Here is a 14,450-nt window from a genome sequence, read left to right on the forward strand (position 1 = left end):
ACTATAAGAAGGTTACTGTTTCTAAGACATGACGATTAAAATAATTAAGGTTGTTCAAAGAAAATTCGTTACTATTAACTTGGTTCTATAGCACTCGTCTGAAGAACGAGCGGTTCTACCTCATATTTACTGACGCTATACTCGCTTTACTTTGACCTTCGCTGATAAAGCTGTAAGTCTACGGAGTTACAACGCTAAAATCGGAGGTTCGATTCCCCTTGATGGACTCAGGAAATAGCCCGATGTGCTTTTGTTATAAAAAAACACAAACACACACCCTACCCGTTATAAACTAGTGACGTCATTAAACAGGGACAGCAAACGAAACATAAATATGTAAGTCAACATATATTCATTCACAAAAATGTTTTGTTCCTGTTGACATGAACCCTAACCGGATTGTGGTGCTGGACTGTACAGGACAGTTCAGTTGGTTGTTTGAAATCATGTACAAAACTACAGAAGGGTCTACTTGGGATATGCCTTCCACGAGTATCGAAACATTTTGTATCCTGGAACATTATATAAAATATAATTGGGGATTAGGGGGTAGGATGGGTGGTTCTTCTGCGAAAAGGCCTAATATGTTATAATTTGTACGATCTCCTTTTGATAAAAAGTCGTTTTTTGTATTATCATAAGAAGATATGTCTCAAAAAAATTCAAACTCAACTTTTTACAACGAAGTGTATGGATTCTAAGAGTGTTTTATGTTCTAACGTCAAGTATTAAGAATGACAGATTTAGTTTTTCGGACATTGCAATAATTTTATTAGAATATGCAGATGCTTTTACTAAATCAACAGGCCAGTCTAATAAATTGTGGCAGAGATGTTTTGAAATGAACCATATGGGAGTATCGTATAATGAATGATATTACTTTAAAGTAACACCTAAAACTTTGTGTGTTAGGCTTAACTAAGCCTGTTAAATTTGACTGAGCCTTCACATTTCACAAAATTAAAACCAAAGGTTTCACACAGTGCCAACACGTTATTTTGAACGAAATCGAAACTGAAGACAAGTTGTTTACATAGATATCAGTTGTCACACTGAGACTTCTACTCAGCTCTTCCTAGTGCACTCTAGGCCATTGACATTCTTCTAAACGTCTAAATGTATTCGACCCTTAAACGCAAACAAGATGCTGAAAACTTCATGTCTCAAGTAACATCAATAAAGACTGTTTTTAAATGAAACTAAAATTATTTTTCTCGTGTCTTCCAACAAAATGAGATCCTAACAAACATGAAACGCCTTTGGGCAATGTTTCAGACTTATTTGTACACGATTCTTTTCAATATGATTTGCATTTTGAAGAGTATATGGTTTGGAACTGAATTAGAAATACAATTATAATTTACGTCACAAATGACGTCAAAATACGAGAAAAAATAGCATCGAATTATCTCAAAGATAAGTCGTTTTTATTAACAAGTGTGTTTTTTTTCTTGGTTTCTAGCAAAACTTAAACATAAGCATCAAGTGAATTGCTATATAAAGAGAGGAACAATGAAGTTTAAAACAACTTAAAATCGTCAACTGGTGATCTAAATCGTTAAAATCATGTTTATCAAAATCGAACAAACTCAAGATAATTTCAACTGGTTTATAAATCCATTTGAGTATTTCAATATTTTTATTTCTGAGAGACAAACTGAATGCATAAATAAAAATGTTAAAAACAAGAAAAAAAATCAGAATTTATACATTGTTAACCATATAACCCTGATGTCTTGAGTGTTCAGATTAGATTTTAACATGAAACATTTGTACATAATAATCCGTGAGTTACTTTAAATAATTAATATGAGTTCATGAGGGATGAAATTTTGAGGTCAAAGGTCAAGAATTCTGGTCTCATTGAGGCAAAGTAATATAATAGTTAAATATTATATGAAGGTTAAACATAGATTATTTTAAGCGTTTGGATATATATGTTTATGGTTTATTTTTTTGTTACCCGTTCTAAACACTATACTGAAGGGTGTTTTTATCACTGGGAGATTATTCTGGGGTCAAAGAGATTATTCTAATTGATTTTATTATTGTAACAGTTAAATATTGATTTTCTTTTGCTTGCTTAAACAGAAGATAAGTGAATAAAACTGACAGATAAAAGAATAATTTGACACGTCTAAGTGAACACGTTCTGGTTTAATTAGAAGTGTCAATTTATTCTTTATTATTCTCTGTCTAATTCCAACCCCAGTGATACACCGGTATGTTTGCAGATTTACACCACTAAAAACCGGTTTTCAATACCTGTAGTTTTCAGAGCACAGATAGCCTGTTGTGTATCTTCCTGCTTAATTCCAAACAACAAATAATTATTAAGGAAACGAAACATTTCTTATTTCTTTACCTACCCTGAAAACGAAAATAATATGGAAATAAGGAAAATAAACTACTCCTGTGTAAATGTTATTTTATAAACACTGAAGCATTCATTTTTGTCCACGTGACTACTGTAGTTGGATTAACCATAGAAAGGCACTTCCAGTAAAGTGTATTAAAATGGATGTGTTGGAAAGCTGGCAAGGAAAGGCGGATAATGTATACTGGAGTGAAATAACAGTGATGACATGATTAAATTTTCGTTTGTTTATTTTTCGAAACTTTCCGAAAATAATGTTTTTTTTTTAAATTAATTTTTCAGAGTGAAGAATTTGCTTAATGACCGAGTTCATTACCTAAAGGCTTGAAAATCTATTTAAAACTGTTTGTACGTATCAATCAGTTGGACACTTGCCCATTGAAAACATCTTTTTTCTTTTTTCTTCTTCTGTGAAATGTGATAGCTGCGTCAACGACTACTTGTTCAAACTGCGCAACGAAAGAACGCAAATTGAGACGAACTAAAATAACTGATTGAGAAACTGGAATATGTACATAAGTGATTAAACAAATACTGTTAGTAACATTAGATAAATGAAAACATTTTTAATTGATTCTGAACAATAACAAAGATACAATTTTAAAGAAATATTGTGGAACAAATTATATTTATTTCTGCCCCCCGTAAGTACAGCGGTATGTTTCCGGATTTCCAACGCAAAAATAGGGGTTCGATTCCCCTCGGTGGTCTGAGCAAATAGCCCTTTGTGGCTTTGCCATTCAAAAAAAAACAATCTTTATTTCTTTATGAAGCTGTCATAAGCTTATGCTGCTTTTGTTTGCTGTTCTATATAAAGTTTTTACATAATATCTACCTGTTTTCCACTTACTGTGGGTTTCGAAGTCTGATTTTTAACGTTATAAGCTATCAGAATTGAGCAAAAGGCGATGTGGTATTAATAATCATAAAATTAATATAAACAATGAATAAAAAAATCTTCATTTCCCTCCAAGTAAAACAAACGACGTAAATTATTACTTTTACGCTTGTTTTGGTTTTCTAATGTTTAATTCTTTATTTATTATTATAAACAAACAATATAATAAAGATGTAGCAGTTATAAGCAAATAACAGCAAACAAATCTATTTGTTATAAACAAAGAATATAATACAAATGTACCAGTTATAAGGAAACAACAAAAATCAAATCTCCTTGTTATAATAACTAATATAAAACAAATATACTGATCATAAAGAAACAATATAAAGTAAATCTACTTTTCATTAAGAAACAATATAAAAGAAGCCTACTTATCATAAAAAAGAATATAAAACAAACCAACTTATCATAAATAAACAATATAAAATAAACCTACTTATCAAAAAGAAGCAATATAAAGGAAATCTACTTATCATAAACAAAGAATATAAAGGAAATCTACTTATCATAAAGAAACAATATAAAACAAAGATATTTATCATAAAGAAACAATATAAAACAAATATATTTATCACACATAAGTAATATAAAACAAATCTATTTATCACAAACAAACTATATAAAACAAACCAACTTAAAGATCTTTATTTCAAAGGCATTAAAACAATGTTTGGTGACTTTTGAACACAAGCACAAACAATGGGCGATTTGCATTCTGCACACAGAGTGGAACAAGGCCCTGAATTTTAGCATTTTAAGTTGAAATTTACTTCTAACAAACATGCAACAAAAGAAGAAAATTATGATGATCCACGATTATGACTATTATAAAATTAAAAGAAAATAGTTCATTGATGAAATATACACAAAACAGAAAAAAATAGTCAAAGACAAGTTCAATAACAAAATTATCAGAGTGACTAAAGGCTCTCAAAGTCTCAACATATGAATCATAATTCATATTGTACATGAAACACGATACAGGTGAAAAACGTATGTAACAGTTAAAATTCCCTTGTTATATCTCGACTCGTAATCTGAGGATCGCGGTTTCGAGTCCACATCAAACCAAAACGCTCGCCCTCATCCGTAAAGATGTTACAATGTGATGGTCAATCCCATTATTCCTTGGTAAAAGAGTAGCCCAAGAGTTGGCGATAGGTGGTGATGACTATCTGCCTCTGTCTATCTTACACTGCCAAAGAAGGAACGGCGAGCGCAGATAGCCCTCGAGTAGCTTTGTGCGAAAATTCAAACCAAACCAAACCAACCCTTGTTATATGACATTCACGGTTCTAGATAGTTTTGTTAGCCTCACATTCACAAGTTTTTTGACCTTTATAATAAAACTCTCTTCACCTTGTATTGCTCAGACAATTTTGTTCGTCTGAAGTATGGTATGAAGGTATGTTTCAGTTAAAAACTATTGCTAAAAGAATGTAAAAAATTACCTTACTTTATATATATATATAATTTACTTAATGCGACCTGTGATTGATGTGAAAGACGCTTAACGTGGCTTAATTAAAGTTAAGGTTGTAAAGTTCATAAGACATGTATATAATAAAACTTTTGAGGAATTACATAGCTGTATTTATATCAACATATCTATGCTAGTGTAATGTATTAGGTTTGGTTTGTTTTGAATTTCGCGCAAAGCTACACAAGGGCTATCTGCGCTAGCCGTCTCTAATTTAGCAGTATAAGACAAGAGGGAAGGCAGCTAGTCATCATCACTCACTGCCACCTCTTGGGCTACTCTTATACCAACGCATAGTGGGATTCATCGTCACATATTAACGTACGGTTGAAAGGACGAACATGTTTGGTGCGATCGGAATTCAAATTCATATATACATTTACAATGAATTATAATAAACTGGATTTAGTGAGAACTCCGCATACAGTTGTGAAGAAGCAAAGAGAAAAAATTAACGGATCCATTTCTTGAAATACCTGACAAACGTATGATATTCACATTATTAAACCTTTCCACACGGTTGTGAAACAATTGTTGTGTTTGTAGCTGAACAAACATCAGTTGAAGTCATGCATTGCTTGGTGTAGTTCTATTTTTGTTTAACGCAATTGATTCAAATCTATTCTTCAGAAAATGGGATATTATATTTTTATAATTTTGAATACTTGATAAAAAACAACTTGTAACACTGATATAACGAACTTCTTTGATGCGTTTTGAATCAACCAGTGTAGCTTGAAATCACTACTTACTAATTATGTTTAACAGCATTTTAGAAACCATATTTATAACAACGTGTTAAATATTGAACAAAAAGATTTCATTAGTATACGGGGATAAAATACAACAAGTCTACATAGTTCCATTATTCGAACATTACAGCTCGAGACCGTAAATAAAACGACGATTATTGGGCATAACCTGCTGTTATTTTAATAACTAAACCAAATATGTTCAATAAGTTGTATTGTAAAATATTTGAAGAAAGAACGTTTTGCTATATATACAGAAGTTAATAGCATTCTTATATCACAGAAACATCTGATTTCAAATCTTTAAAACTGATTACCGAACTAATATATTACGTAAATAACATTTCTGTGTAAGGGGAAAAATATTTTATTTTTTATAAGACGTGGAATTTTGATGATCAACATAAGTATAGAATAAAGTTAACAAAATTAGAGAATAACCAGGCATACCTGTATATAGCTTTTGTTTTAAATTAAGCACAAATCTACACAATGTGCTATCTGTGCTGTGTACAGCACGGGTCTCGAAACGCGATTTTTAGCGTTGTTAATCCGCAGACATACCACTAAGCCACTGGGAGACCAAATGTAAATATCTTTCATTGTTATTTCGCCAGACATTTCTAATATTGTGCAAATGTTTCGCATATCATATCCAATACTTATTTGTTGTTTATTTGATGTTTTTTTTTCTCTTTAGCAATAACCAAACAATCTGTTTATTTATAATCACACTAAATAATTTATCTACTCACATGATTTGATATGCACACGTAAATAATCTGATGTTCATACGGATTTATATACATGCGTAAATATTGTATCTAGTCACACTGAATGATTTTAACACAATTTGATATTCATACTCATGAATAGTCATTATCAAATCCAAAAGTTTAATCTATTGTTAAGTTGTAGAATATTTATTAACATTCTTTACCGTGAAAACACGAGTAGATGAGAATGATCGCATAAGTGAACGGTACCTGATACTTGTTATAAAAACAAATAAGTACATTTTGTGCTAGGTGATTTTATAAAAGGTCACTTTTTTGTCTTCACTAACTCAGGAATATGTTGGACTAACAACAGTTCACAATTAAAAACTATGTACAGATACGGAGTAAACAAAAAAGTAACCTTTTATAAATGGTATTACCGATATCTTACCGTTTTCTTGGAGCCATTATTACAATAAATTCGGTAAAACGTCTCCGTGTACTATACAGGATGAAGATAGCGTTACAGTGATGTTCTGATTATAAAATGTTGGTAGCATAATACGTCAAGGAATATTTCTATGGTGGCAAAAATACATAAAGTTTTGTAAATGGAAAAGTTATTCAAAGGAAACAAGCGAGAAAGAAATGTAACTTATCTATAGATTTTCAGTCTTTTGATACAAAACAACCATTACTTTTCTAGACGTTGTTTCAGATAAAAAAGTTGTTAAACCGGTAGTTCACTGATGTTTACCGAACCTTAACATTTTTCAACACATAATATAACCAAAACTACTTGAAACATCTTATTAATGTAATTATAAATTTATTAAAATGTAATTTTCCTTTGCACGAACTGACGATATAGCACAATAATGATTATTTGGCTTGATGTCGGTCTTTGAAAGTACATCAGTCTCAAAAAGAAAATTAACAAATATTTTCTAAAATGTTATGGGTTTGATTTATCTTCGTTTGATAGTCCATCTGGGTAAAAGCTAAATATAAGTTACGCTTTTTTGTTATTAATTAAAAGCCAATAAATATGAATTTGCGTCATAGATGTTTTGTATGTGTGTCACATCACACCACTGCAGAAATACGTACCTTGATATAATCTACTAACTAACAACCGATATCAACATCTTTTACCTTATTGTTGTCTAATGAACATGAGGACAGTAGTAAGTGTTTTACAGTTTATTCTATCAGTTCATTATTGACCAAACTGCAAAATAACTCACCAAAGACAAATAGTTGTATATGTTGCATGGTATCATTTCAGTATGAGAAGTGGCAGTTCTAATGTGAGATAATTAACTTAAAATTAATTTCCTATGATAAGAGACCTGATCTCATTATGGAATACTGTTAGTGAAATATAAATTGAAAACATAATTCTTGAAGGGATATTCAGGTTTAGTACAACGATGGTTGCGGTAATCACGGAAACAAAAGAAAAGATACAAGCGGTAATAACAGACATGAGTGTAACGGTGATCCAGGTTTTCATAAATGTAATGGAAATAAAGGAGAAAATAAAAAGGTTAGGAAGAGACACAACTGGAGGCTCAGACTCTAATATTGGCCTGAGAGGTGATGGAAGTTACGACAGTAGGTTGGGAAAGGAAAGAGGAAATAGTAATGGCAGAGGATAATTGGTAACAGCTAATTCAGGTGATATAAATTATTGAGTATTTCAAACTTTTAACACGAAAATTTTGTGAATATTCACTTTTCTTGTAAGAATTTTAAAAACTTTAACTAACTGGTCAAACCGCTCGATTAGTAACGTGAGTGTCGTGGCTTCAAATATACGTCATACAAAACACGTTCACTTCTTTCAGTTGTAGAGGAGGTACAATGGTAACTAACGGTCAGTATTACTATTCGTTGGTAATATACGAGCCCAATAATGGATTTTCACAGATAATTTAAAGACGGATAGCTCAGATAGCCCTAGTTTAACCTTCTTTGAAATTAAAAAAGAAGAAACAAACCAAGTCAGGAATACAACATTGAAAGGAGGTAAAATGATAGAACAGTTTATAATTTTTGGAGAGAAACTTACTGATTAATCAATATTTATCCTTATGTAATACAGCGGGATGTCTGGAAATAGTGTTTTGGATATCGTTGTGGACAGATAGAGACAGCCCACTGAGTAGTTTTGTGAAGAGTTTCATATATTTAATGCCTGATGTTTAGAGTTAAATGTTGTTGAATAATTATAGTTGCTAATAATGCTGGAATATAACTGAATATATCTCTAGGAAATGTAAAGTGTAAGTTCACAGATTTACAAAAGTATAATTAATGGTTTGAATCCCAGTAGACAACGACTGCAGTGTTTTCACATTTTCGTACATTAGTCATATTAAGATATTCTTATACAACATATCTTACACGATGATACTTCATGTCACGTAATAACGTCTTTTAAAATTCCTGACCCATATAATGTTTTATTTATTAATGTTAATATTATCTCACATGAATCAATAATGTATAGTCTGATCTTACAATAACTGTCACACCATATTGTCACTGGTGTGTTAATTTTTGCAAGAAGCTGCTTTGCTAACTTTACTGTTTTTAAAATTGTTGAATATTTAAAGAACTCGCCGCTTTCTTATAGTTTATATAAGTAACTAATTTTCTAGGTCATATGTAAGAGCTTAAAATTTATACCCATTAATAAATGTGTTAAGTATGAAATGAGAAAAATAAGGGCCATATGTCATGTTGTTTACTTAATATAAACCTACACAGTGGACAATCTGAACTTTGTATATCGCATAGAACCTACACCATATATTAGCGATTAAAGTCACTAAAGTCATATAGGAGACAGGGTCTATGATAAACCACGTATTACACAAGATCCAAATTGTGTATATATATACATTTTCATACATACTTTTAACGAAAATTAAACTTTTTAAAGAAGAAAGGTTATATAATTACAGGGTTTCTTGAAACCAATTACAAAGTTAATTAAATAGATGTAAAAATAGTTTATAGTTTTCTTAAAAGATGAAATACCACAATCCCTTAATAATAATTAAAATCAATTAAATAATAACTTACTTACACCATCATGACACTTTATGTGATTTAATTCAATTTATATGAAACTTGATATATTTTTTTATAATTCTAGACTTTCTTAGGATCCGGATTCTCGTCGATAAAAATGATGTCCTGAAATCTTACCTTCATTCAATTAAGAACCAAAAAATTATGTAGTACGAGAACAAATTCTAATTGAAATTACTTTTAACTGAATTGTGGATTAAAAAAAACAATTTGAATTGAAACAAATTTCATTTTTTTCAGAATAGAAAATGAAATGTAAATTATATTTAAAAGAAATTTTTCGTGAATTTGTTTTTCTGTGTGTTTCTTCTGTACCAGTAACACGGTTCGATAAAGAATCATATGCTTACATAGGGTAGTTTCTTTAGAATATATTTCCAGTCCTGACTCAGGAAAATTTGAACGTTAATGTTATATTATAAAAATGTTCAGATAAAAAAAAAGTGAATTGAAAAAAAAGTGAATTGAATCACTAGTCCCATGAGCTGTAGATAGTACAATCTATACAAGGGTGTGTTTGTAAATAATATAAACTATAGAAGGGTGTTTTTATAAATAATATAAACTATACAAGTATATTTCTGTAGATAGAACAGTCTATACAAGGGTGTTTCTGTAATTAACATAAGCGATCCAAGTATGTTTCTTTAAATAGGTCAAACTACACAAATATGTTTCTATAAATAATATAATCTATTAAAAGGTGTATGAAGAGAATGAATTAATGCAAAGGAGAATCTTCGATAGCTGCGGCACTTGAAATTCATTTAGGCAGGGTTTAAATTAATTAATATATGAGACCTTTCCTCTCATTTTTATTTAGTATAGTTTTGTGTGCTAGTAATACCATGTGTGGAACATGCTGACTGCCCATTCCATTTCGTTACTCATCATGATCTCTACTAACCTACCCTAAAGTTGAAATTCTTCTAGGCATTACTAGAGTAAATTAACCTATGAGACCTTAAGCGTGGTCAAATAGAACACTTGAATGGTCCGAAACTATAATTAGATTTCAAATCACTTAAGAAATTACGGAGTTGCGAGGAAAACGTTTCGTATTTGAAAAGTCGGAGCAGTTTTATGAGCCGCTAAGCCACAGCTGGAAAATATATGTTTATTCTATTGATTGAGTATAAATAGTTTATATGTTTCATTGACGTATCGCTAAATGTGTTCTGAGAAAATATAGTGAACATTAAAATGCACAACCTACCATAAGAGATACTCCCCCAACCCCAGAAATTTATAACAGCTAACAATAACTACGTTAATATCTGTATATTACTAAATTGAAAGTTTACGGTCATGTTTTCCAGACTTCTAGTAGTAAACAGTGTGATCTGATTCTCCACTTTGGTCAAGGTTGAGATAGTCCAGGATGTAGCTTTGTATCAAAACAATAAAAACATCAATGAAACTGAATTTTGTAATTATATTTCATGTTCCATACTCTAGCATCTCATACATAATACAGTGAAGTTTCAAAAAGATAAATTTGTAAGCTGAATTTGTCTTCGTATCCATGACGTAAACTTTTGTAACAAGTTACATCAAACAAGTATGGTTTATTATTGTTACATCTCTTGGTGTTGGTAAGTGAGTATGTTAATATCAACAATGTATGAATTGATCTATTTATGATCTGATCATTTTCAAAGTCTAAAAAAATTATCTGACCTTTTGTCATTTTTATTTAGGAAAGTCTTAGTTTCTCTATTAAGAAGTTCAATTTATACAAACTTGCTTCGTTTCCTTATACTGATTGATATATTTTAACAAAATATTGGAATAACGAAATTAATTCAATTGGTTTAATAAATAAAACCCCACGTGTAGTTTCATGAAATTTAGATTCATTTGTTGATACCACAGTGTACTGGATTTCAACTTCTAAGCTAAACAAAAGTTGAATACATATAAAGACAGTGTCTTGTTTATCATGTATAGTTTTTACCAGAAACTTAATATGTTTAAAATCATTTATAAGAATCACCAGATATGTGTCCAAAAATGATATGATAGATTAGTTTAAATACAAATTAAATAAAATTATTCATCCTTAGCCTAAATCGTTTAATTTATCTTGTATTAAAATTTAATTGAAATCACAAATCATTGATTAATTTAGTGAATCTACACAAAATAAACATTATTTTACAGGTGTTGTGACAGATACCACTTGAGAAGCTTGGCTGGAAATTCAACATAATTCTTTCTGTTTGTTGTTTTATATAGTGAGATCATTTATCAAAGTGCTGTTTAACCAGGAATACTGTAAAACTAAATTTAAATAACATTTTAGCACTTTGTTACCAATTTTATTTCAATAAATATCTCCCATAATGATATTTGGTATCTTATGATCAGAAATTATCTGGCATCACTCTACGTAGAGGAATGCCACTACTCATACTAAAATGATACCATGCAACGAATACAACTATCTGTTTTAAGTGAGTTGTGTTTCTGTTTAACAGATAATTAACTTGAAGAATAAACTGTAAAACACTTACCGCTGTCCTTATGTTCATCAGACTGCGATTTGTTAAAATACGTTGATATCAGCTGTTAGTTAGTTGGTTATGTTAAAAGTATTCTTCTACTGTTCGTGTTTACATAATGTGGTAATATGACACAATCACACTTAAGGCCATAGCTGTGAGTTTCGAAACTGCTATGATGAAACTTTCCATTCATTGGTTTTTAATTAAAGAAACCTCGTACTCTATAATTAACTTTTTCTTCAGATTTATTGGCAAACGAATATAAATCAACGTCATAAATTTTAGAGAAATGTTTTTAATTTCTTTCTGATACTGATGTACTTTCAAAGTCCGACATCATGCCAAATAATCATAATAGTGTTTATATCGTCAGTTCATCCTAAAGTAAATTACAGAGTTTTTGTTTCTCTTTATCACATTCTGAATTATTTTATGTGAAAACTTTAATTTGTTTTCTATTATATCACTTTATTATTATTTATTTATCTATCATACTGAAACTTTTCTTTTAAGTTTAGGTTAGGTACAGTTACGTTATGTTATGTGAAACTTTCCTTTTCAGTTTAGGTTAACCTAATTTCAGTGAAAAGATTACATTTTACTTAAATTATACATTATACTGTTCGTCCAGTAATTACTTCCTATATGCTAATTGTTTTATATTTTACAGTAGATACAACTGATTTTTGGTAAACTCAACAGATAGCCCGATGTGGCTTTGCTGAAATAAAAAACAACCCACACGACTGAATATAAATAAATTTTTCGAACGCTTTTTTTGACAGGAACTTATTTTATAACAAGTTTTTCAGTTGGTATAGCATGTGTAATTAACAACTAATGTTCTCATAAAATACGATTTTTATGCACGTGAGAGTTTCAATTAACAGCTGTTTTATGATCATATAAACACATCTGAAATCATTGCAAATGTTCAATATACTTCAATATACTCTCTGGTTTCCAAGTCATTCGTACGTGCTTTGTAAAGTATGCTCTGTTGTTCTTTTAAGGTTAGTTTCACTGACTTTACTAATCATAATATCTGTTATGTATTTAATTTATAATATGCATTATGTATATTGTAATAATTGGCTTACGTAAATAGTATTCCACAAATTATGTTTATCGAATATAAACCGGTCTCAAAAGAAACACGTAGTCAGCAATAGATATCACATATGAAAAGTGTGGTGTTAATACTATTATTAAAAATTCTTCTGCTTACTGAAAATTTATAAAGAACTATATGAAGAATATAAAGGTTAACAATGTAACAAGTCTAACAATAATATCTCATGTGAAGTATAAATGTGTTTGTTTTGTTTTTTGGTTTTGCGCAAAGATACTCCAGAGCTATCTGCGCTAGCCGTTCCTGATTTAGCAATGTAAGACTTGAGGGAAGGCAGCTAGTCATCACCACCCACCGCCAACTCTTGGGCTACTCTTTTATCAAAGAATAATTGGATTGACAGTCACATTATAACGCCTCCACGTCTGGGAGGGCGAGCATGTTTGGCGCGATTCGAGCGCGAACCCGCGACCCTCAGATTACGAAGCGCACGCCTTAACGCGCTAGGCGATGCCAGGCCCTTGTGGGTTGTTATTATAGCAAAGCCACATCGGTCTTTCTGCTGAGTTTTCCGTATATTCAGTTGTCTGTACTGTAAAACATAGAACAATAAATCATTAAGAAGTAATTATTGGACGTACCGTGTAACGTATAATTTAAGTAAAATGGTAAATTTTCATCTTAATAGCCTTAAGTTAACTTATTTAGAAAGTTTGACAAAACGTAAGGATAACAAACCTAAACACATTTGCAGTGTGACAAACAAATAAATAATAATAATGTGTAAAATAAAAACAAACAAATTGAAGTTTTTATATAAAATAATTGAGATTGTAACATAGACTGTAACAAATAATTCTGTAGTTTACTTCTGGGCAAAATTTTCTAAACCCCATTAGGCTTATTCAACACCATATTGGACTTTGAAAGTACATCAGTATCAGAAAGAATCACCACCGTCGCGCCAAACATGCTTGCTCTTTCTGCCGTGGGGGCGTTATAATGTCCTGTCAATCCCACTATTCGTTGGTAAAATAACAGCCCAAGAGTTGGCGGTGGGTGGTGATGACTAGCTGCCTTCCCTCTAGTCTTGCACTGCTAAATTAGGGACGGCTAGCACAGATAGCCCTCGAGTAGCTTTGTGCGAAATTCAAAAACAAACAATCAGAAAGAAAATTAAAAAAATTTCTATAAAGTTTGTAGCGTTGATTTGTGATTTAAATTTGTTTATCAATATATCTGGAAAAGAATCTAATTATAAAGTACGACCTTTCTATAATTTAAAATCAGTAACTAGTAATCTGGGTCATAAAAGTTTCGTAACTTAGAGCTATGGACTTCACTGTGATGGCGTCATTACAACACATTATATAAATTCGTAAATTTGAAGAATATTTTTAGCATAACCAACTATCTTGCAGCTGATATCAACGTATTTCAACTTATTGCTATCTAATGAAGATGAATCCAGTGGTAAGTGTTTTACAGTTTATTCTGTAAGTTTATTATCGGTTAACTCCAGCACAGCTCACCGGAAACA

This window comes from Tachypleus tridentatus, chromosome 6 (genome assembly GCF_004210375.1).
Source record: "Tachypleus tridentatus isolate NWPU-2018 chromosome 6, ASM421037v1, whole genome shotgun sequence".
Classification (NCBI taxonomy): domain Eukaryota; kingdom Metazoa; phylum Arthropoda; class Merostomata; order Xiphosura; family Limulidae; genus Tachypleus; species Tachypleus tridentatus.